Source organism: Malaclemys terrapin, chromosome 1 (genome assembly GCF_027887155.1).
Source record: "Malaclemys terrapin pileata isolate rMalTer1 chromosome 1, rMalTer1.hap1, whole genome shotgun sequence".
In the NCBI taxonomy this organism is placed as follows: Eukaryota; Metazoa; Chordata; order Testudines; family Emydidae; genus Malaclemys; species Malaclemys terrapin.
Window position 1 is genome coordinate 245378184 of NC_071505.1, and position 8758 is coordinate 245386941.

Consider the following 8758-nt stretch of genomic DNA (forward strand, 5'->3'; position numbering starts at 1 on the left):
TCACTTGTTAAGTAGTTTGAAAAGGAAGAGAGTGTTTCTCCAGGAAATCTCTAAATTTTGTGTCAAGGCTCTGCTGCAAATGATTTGAGTTAAATAGCACTTTTATACACTTCATATTTTTCAGCTTTGAAAGCTATTGTTCTGGAGCCATCTTTCTGAGCGGTGGTTCTAAGCTCAGGTTCACAGCAAAGATCTGGTCGGCTTTCAGTTGCCATGGAAATGAAGAACACCCCACTGTGACACCTGTCAGAGATGGAGCATCCTTAACTGAAAATTCACAGATAAAACAGAATTTTCCCAGCAACAATGGATAAGCTTGTTAGGCAGATTTTTCACTAAAGGGTTAGCAGTGAACTAATTAGCAATGTTGACACTGAAATTGCGATCATTAAATTTCAAATTTAACACACCATTGAAATAAGTGGGACAGTTCACAGCTATTGTTTCAAGCTGCCCTCAGAGCCTGGAAGAAAACAGGAAAAAATTTCTTTGCAACCATAAAGAGAAAACATTTTCTTAAAAAGAAAAGTTTAGAATCTGTTACAAAATTATGAAGTAGTAGATAGTTTAGTAAACGGTACAGTCATGGGACTGCAGAATATATGGGGCCCTGCTCTTTTGTTGCCCACACAATGGCACCAACCCTGCCCTCATTTTTCCAAGGATGGTCCCAAATTTCTATTTGCTTTCACAGGTCTATCCACCTCCCACACCTATGCCCCCATTTGAGTTCAGGGTAGTTTGGACAGAAAATATTTTAGTTGCAGTTTTCTCCTGCTTCTCCTGCGTTGACAAACAGGTTTTCTGTCAGACAGAAGATGTTTATTTACCTGTCTGTCAGCATGTAAATTAAGCACTGTAAGCCAACACAATGGCTACGCATCTACATACGACGTTCCCAGAGGGACGTGAGATCAACAGGGCAGCAGCACACCAGAAAAACAATCCATGGAGTGGGGGGAGGGTTATACTGCCTCTGAGTATAGACATTAACTTTGTGGATATAAGGAAAAGGCAAGGAACACACCTTTTTATGCTGCACCTAGGAAGTAAATGGGCAGTGCATTTACCTTTGTGAAAACGGGATCTTCAGTAGCCTTGATTGGGGAGAGGAGGTTAGCTTAAGTTAAGTTTAGTCTCTAGAAGACGTGTTATGGTTTTGTATTATATGTAACCCCTTTATTTCCATTATCCTTACTCACTATTTCTTGAATTTTTGATGATAAACTTATTGTTGTTTTCACTATACATATGTCTCAGTGCTGTGATATTAAGCAAAATGCTGATCCTGAGTTGACCCATACAAGCTGGCATGCACACTGTTCTCTTCGGGAAAGCAGACATGGGATTCACTGTGAGTGTTCAGTGGAGAAGGGGCTGGACACTACAGGTGAATGCTTCAAAGGGGCTTGGGGACTGAGGTACACCTGCTGTTAAACTGCAGGGCAATGTAAGGGCTGGCATTGCCCAGGAGAACATGCTGGAGGTGTCAGGGAACTGACACCCAGCTAAGCACAAGCATGTCTCCCTCATGCTTCAGGCGGGGGAGTAACAAGTGTAAGGTTGGCTTAGCTCAGTGGTGCTCAATCAGGGGTACGTGTACCCCTGGGGGTATGCAGAGGTTTTCCAGGGGGTACATCAACTCATCTAAAGGTTTGCCTCGTTTTACAACAGGCTACGTAAAAAGCACAAGTGAAGTCAGTACAATCTAAAATTTCATACAGACAGTGACTTATTTATACTGCTTTGTATACTATACACTGAAAGTACAATATTTATATTCCAACTGATTTATTTTATAATCATAGAATCATAGAATATCAGGATTGGAAGGGATCTCAGGAGGTCATCTAGTCCAACCCCCTGCTCAAAGCAGGACCAATTCCCAACTAAATCATCCCAGCCAGGGCTTTTCAACCTGGGCCTTAAAAACCTCCAAGGAAGGAGATTCCACCTCCCTAGGTAACGCAGTCCAGTGCTTCACCACCCTCCTAGTGAAATAGTGTTTCCTAATATCCAACCTAGACCTCCCCCACTGCAACTTGAGACCATTGCTCCTTGTTCTGTCATCTGCCACCACTGAGAACAGCCGAGCTCCATCCTCTTTGGAACCCCCCTTCAGGTAGTTGAAAGCAGCTATCAAAACCCCCCTCATTCTTCTCTTCTGGAGACTAAACAATCCCAGTTCCCTCAGCCTCTCCTCATAAGTCATATGCTCCAGACTCCTAATCATTTTTGTTGCCCTCCGCTGGACTCTTTCCAATTTTTCCACATCCTTCTTATAGTGTGGGGCCCAAAACTGGACACAGTACTCCAGATGAGGCCTCACCAATGTCGAATAGAGGGGAGTGATCACGTTCCTTGATCTGCTGGCAATGCCCCTACTTATACAGCCCAAAATGCCGTTAGCCTTCTTGGCAACAAGAGCACACTGTTGACTCATATCCAGCTTCCCGTCTACTGTGACCCCTAGGTCCTTTTCTACAGAACTGCTACCTAGCCATTTGGTCCCTAGTCTGTAGCAGTGAATGGGATTCTTCCATCCTAAGTGCAGGACTCTGCACTTGTCCTTGTTGAATAATTATATGGTAAAAATGAGAACGTAAGCAATTTGTCAGTCATAGTGTGGCTGTGACACTTTTGTATTTTTATGTCTGATTTTGTAAGCAAGTCGTATTTAAGTGAGGTGGAACTTGGGGGTACCCAAGACAAATCAGACTCCTGAAAGGGGTGCAGTAGTCTGGAAAGGTTGAGAGCCACTGGCTTAGCTGACATAAGCAGGCCCAAGTTAAGACAAGATATGTCTGAACAAGTAACTGCTGAACAAGCCCAAATAAATAATTGCTGAAACAATTAACTATAGTAAATATATTTATAGTAAATAAGGGAGGCAGAAACTAACTAAACTAAACACTGTGGGTATGTCTATAGTAAACAAAGTAGACAGAACGACCCTTAACTGATAAGCTTGTTTTATGCAATCTGCAAAGCAATTAGTCCATACACAATCTGCGAAGTGATTATACTATACGTGCAAGAAGTATAGATGTTAATAGCTAGGAAAGATCTATATAAACGATGTGATGTGTGATATTAATTGGAATCGTGGTATCACCCTATACCTACACCCCCTGCATCTGGGCCTGGCCAGCATGGGCCAAGAGCTGTAACATGCCTCATAAAGTAAACCGAATGACTAACTGGAGTCAAACTTACTTTTTTGGATCCCAGAGAAGTGGATGAACTGTTTTTCCAGAACTGGACAAAATGTTCTGCATAAGTGAATGGAAAAGCTCCCGGAGAGAATCCCAACAGCAAGTTGATTCACAGTCCTGGGTACTCCAAGAACAGTTACAGTGGCATAGGAAGCTGCAACAGGAGAGGGAAGGAAGGGGAGAGGCACCCTGAAAGGCCACATCCTATAGAATTTAGGGGGAAGGAAGCCCACTGAGGTGTACAGAAATTATTCTTAAAACCTACAGAATTTAATAGAGAATATATTTTCTGTGGGTCTTTTGTATTCTACAGGACAATTCAGAAGCCAATAGGAACAGTCTCTTTATGGCGGGGGTTCTCAAACTGCGGGTCGGGACCCCTCAGGGGCTTGCGAGGTTGCTACATGGGGAGGTTGCCAGCTGTTAGCCTCCACCCCAAACCCTGCTTTTCCTCCAGCATTTATAATGGTGTTAAATATATAAAAATGTGTTTTTACTTTATAAGGGGGGGGTCGCACTCAGAGGCTTGCTATGTGAAAGGGGTCACCAGTACAAAAGTTTGAGAACCACCGCTTTATGGCCTTTGTCTATAAGGAACTGCATAATACAACAGAAAGCTTGCCATTAGGGGGTGTTATAGTATGATTATGCATAGGGTTATGCATAATGAGCTTAGAGAACTCACTTTCAGGACATGTTTGAAGAGGGAGGACAGTACATGTGGAGGAAGGAATGTAGCCTCTACATTACACTGTTTTGGATCTCTCATTATGTCTGCGCACAGAACATGGTGTCAGAAGTCAATTGGCTCCTTCAGGTACATGAACTCAGAGACTAAGAATATTGTACCAAAACCCCCCCAAAACCCATAACCATCTGACAGACGGCCATGTAAAAGCGAATGTGTTTAACAACTGGACAATCTTTAGAGCACAATGGCAAAACTACTAAATTGTTACAGGGTTGGATAAAAAGGAAAACAAAGTAAGAGCAGCCACACTATTAGATGTAATGGACAAAGGGTGCCACATAGTCCATCAGCATCTGGGTATGTCAGCAGCAGACTGGGATGATCCCTGTAAAATGCTACGCTTGTTGTATAACTGACTAGGTCTGTCGGTGTGGGGGAAAAATGCACCCAGACTGACGTAGCTATGCCAACACAACCTGCAGTATAGACACAGGGGACATCTACACTTAGAACACTACAGCAGCACACTGACAGAAAGGGTTCTCCCATCGCTGAAGTTAATTCACCTCCCCGAGAGGCAGTAGCTGGGTCGACAGAAGAATTCTTCCATTCTACTCTAGGGGTTATGTCGGGATAACTACATCCCTTAGGGGTGCCAATGTAAGTTTCCAGTGTAGACCAGCCCGCAGATATGTCAATGGAAGAGTGCTTCTGTTGACATAGTTAATGTCATTCAGGGAGGTGGTTTCCTACACTGACAAAAAAGTCCCTTCTGTTGGGGTAGGCTGCGTCTACACTATGAGGCTATGCCGGCAATTATCAAATCTTTAACGATGAACTAATTCTTGATAGACTAGTAATAGGGATAAAAAATGCAGAAGCTCAAATTAGAATATTCAAAGAGCCAACACTAAATCTCCAAAATCTATAGACGTGTGTAAAGTTATTGGACAAGCTCACAGCCCAATGAAGAGAAGAAGAGGGGAAGACAGAGATAATTCACCAAGGAGTATAGGAAAAGAATGAAAATACATGTACACAAAAATTTATGCAAAAACAAATGCACGGAGACAAAATGCAAAGCAAGATGTGTGGATACAGTGGAGAAAACCATGAAAATGGAAAATGCCCCATATGTAGGGTCATATGCAATAACTGTGCCAAAAGAAATTCATTATGCCAAAACTTACAGACAAGAAAAACAAAGAGAATAATATCAAGATGCAGAGATTCAAAGAATGATATATTGCACGTGCATTACATTAATGTAGTGCAAAATAGCAAAAATATATGGTTTGTAAAGCTCAGACTAGCACCAAATGCAAAGACCAGGGAGCAGTATACAAAGAAACAGGAAATTGGATGTTAAATAGACAAAGGGGCATCAGAAAATGTGCTGGGGCACATTGTGGGGCATAAGAAAATGTACAAAGAGTTTCAGCATCATGTGCAAAAGAAAAAATAGCAGCAAAATTACAACCAAGCAAAGCCGAATTAAAATTATACAATGGCACAACCATAATACCATGACGAGAATGTAAATTATAAGCAGAATACCAAGGAAAAAATATACAGGCTGAAATTTCAGGTAGTACAGACAACACAGAAGCCACTGCTTTCAACTAAAACAAGTAAATGCATGAACCTAATGTTCTACACCTGGGGAAAATGATTTATACAATCGATGCACAAGCAAAACAAAACACAGCCAGAGCGGTGTGCTGTGGCATCCCTACAGCAAAGCTGCTAAATGATTACCACAATGATTTTGAAAGACTGGGATGTTTTCCAGGCATGTTACACCTGGACGTAGATAAAATAATTCTGAGCCAGTACAGCACCTGCCTTACAGAGCAATAGGAGAAAAAAACAGGAGCAATTAAGCAAATGAAGAAAGAGCCCACAAGTGGCTTAGTAACGTGGTAGCCATTGAGAAGCAGGCAAGCTGTACATTAGCATAAACAAAGCGCTAAAAGAGCTCACTTCCAAATGTTTATGACTGAAGAAATATTACCTGACTTGGCAAGAGTAACAATATTCTCAGTACTTGATCCCAGAGAATGATATTGGCAAGTGCTACTAGATACAGAAAAAGAACAGGAGTACTTGTGGCACCTTAGAGACTAACAAATTTATTAGAGCATAAGCTTTCGTGGGCTACAACCCACTTCTTCGGATGCATTGTATCGTTGTAGCCCACGAAAGCTTATGCTCTAATAAATTTGTTAGTCTCTAAGGTGCCACAAGTACTCCTGTTCTTTTTGAGGATACAGACTAACACGGCTGCTATCCTGAAACCTAGATACAGAAAGCAGCTATCCCACCACATTTTAGACACTAGCAGGTAGGGACAGATGGTTGAGTGTCATCTGGGATCAAACCTATGGCAGAAGACTATCAACACCATCAGCGAGATGTACCAACAGGGCTTGCTAGGATCAGTGTCACATAGTTGATGAAATGCAACCATGCAATGTCATGCCAGTGAGACAGGGCTTGAGCCATCACTCCTATAAAAAGGGACAATGGACTAGAGATACGCCCCAGGTGAAAAGGAATGTCTTGCAATAGTGTTTGGGTGTGAAAAGTTCAATCAATATGCTCAAGACCAGGAAATCATTCACGTAGAAAGTGACCAGAAACCACTAGAAAGCATTCTTTAAAAGCCATTGCTAGCAGTTTCCAAATGCCTTTAGCGCAGGGATGGGGAACCTATGGCCCGGGGGCCAGATCTGACCCGCAGCTTAATTTAAGCCAGCCCACGTCAAGTCTCCACACCATGGGCCAGAAGCCCAGCTGGAGCCACAAGCACTGGTTCACCCCACTGCAGGGGGAAGCTAGTGTTGCCGGGCCATTAAAAGTCCAGTCGGCTCCGCACAGCTCCAGGAAGCAGGGGCGATCAGGGAAGCTCCGCGTGCTGCCCCCGTCTCCAGTGCCGGCTCCACAGCTCCCATTGGCCATGCCTCTGCCTACGGGCTGGACATGCCGGCCGCTTCTGGGAGCAGCACAGAGACAGGGCAGGTAGGGAGCCTACTATGCTGCCGCCCGGGAGCCTCCCGATCAGAGCCCGCACCCTGAGCCCCCTGCCCCAGGTCGGAACCCCTTCCCATACTCTAACTCCCTCCCAGCCCCTGCACCCCCACCCGCACCCCAACCCCCTGCACCAGTCCTGAGTCCTCTCCCACACCCAAACTCCCTCCTGGAACCCACACCCTGAACCTCCTCCCAACCCCCTGCTCCAACCTGGAGCCCCTCCCACACTCCAAACCCCTCATTTCTGGCCCCACCCTGGAGCCCTACCCCTAGCTGGGGTCCTCAGCCCCTCCCACACCCCAACTCCCTGCCCCAGCCCAGTGACAGTGAGTGAGGGGGGAAGACCCGAGCCTCCACACTCTCACATGGGACTGTGTGTGGCCCATGATTGATTTTTTCTGTGGCTCAATGGACCCTGATAGAAAAAAGGTTCCCTGCTTTAGTGAATGTTACTGAAACAGCAATACTACAAGTTAGATGTACACTACAGAAAAAGGACTGAGATGTACATAGCTGACTTCTTAGCTGGTGCAGCCTTGAAGCATGAAGTATGACAGCTGCACAAGAATATGAACATAAGAACATAAGAAAGACCATACTGGGTCAGACCAACGGTCCATCCAGCCCAGTATCCTGTCTACTGACAGTGGCCAATGCCAGGTGCCCCAGAGGGAGTGAATCTAACAGGTAATGATCAAGTGATCTCTCTCCTGCCATCTATCTCCACCCTCTGACAAACAGAGTCTACGGACACCGTTCCTTACCCATCCTGGCTAATAGCCATTGATGGACTTAACCTCCATGAATGTATCCAGTTCTCTTTTAAACGCTGTTATAGTCCTAGCCTTCACAACCTCCTCAGGCAAGGAGTTCCACAGGTTGACTGTGCACTGTGTGAAGAAGAACTTCCTTTTATTTGTTTTAAACCTGCTGACCATTAATTTTATTTGGTGGCCCCTAGTACTTATATTACAGAAACAAGTAAATAACTTTTCCTTATTCACTTTCTCCACATCACTCATGATTTTATATACCTCTATCATATCCCTCCTTAGTCTCCTCTTTTCCAAGCTGAAAAGTCCTAGCCTCTTTAATCTCTCCTCATATGGGACCCGTTCCAAACCCCAATCATTTTAGTTGCCCTTCTCTGAACCTTTTCTAATGCCAATATATCTTTTTTGAGATGAGGAGACCACATCTGTATGCAATATTCAAGATGTGGGCGTACCATGGATTTATATGAGGGCAATAAGATATTCTCTGTCTTATTCTCTATCCCCTTTTTAATGATTCCTAACATCCTGTTTGCTTTTTTGACTGCCGCTGCACACTGCGTGGATGGCTTCAGAGAACTATCCACGATGACTCCAAGATCTTTTTCCTGATTAGCTGTAGCTAACTTAGCCCCCATCGTATTGTATGTATAGTTGGGGTTATTTTTCCCAATGTGCATTACTTTACATTTATCCACATTAAATTTCATTTGCCATTTTGTTGCCCAGTCACTTAGTTTTGTGACATCTTTTTGAAGTTCTTCACAGTCTGCTTTGGTCTTAACCATCTTGAGCAGTTTAGTATCATCTGCAAACTTTGCCACTTCACTGTTTAACCCTTTCCCCAGATCATTTATGAATAAGTTGAATAGAATTGGTCCTGACCCTTGGGGAACACCACTAGTTACCCCTCTCCATTCTGAAAATTTACCATTTATTTCTACCCTTTGTTCACTGTCTTTTAACCAGTTCTCAATCCATGAAAGGATCTTCCCTCTTATCCCATGACAACTTAATTTACGTAAGAGCCTTTGGTGAGGGACCTT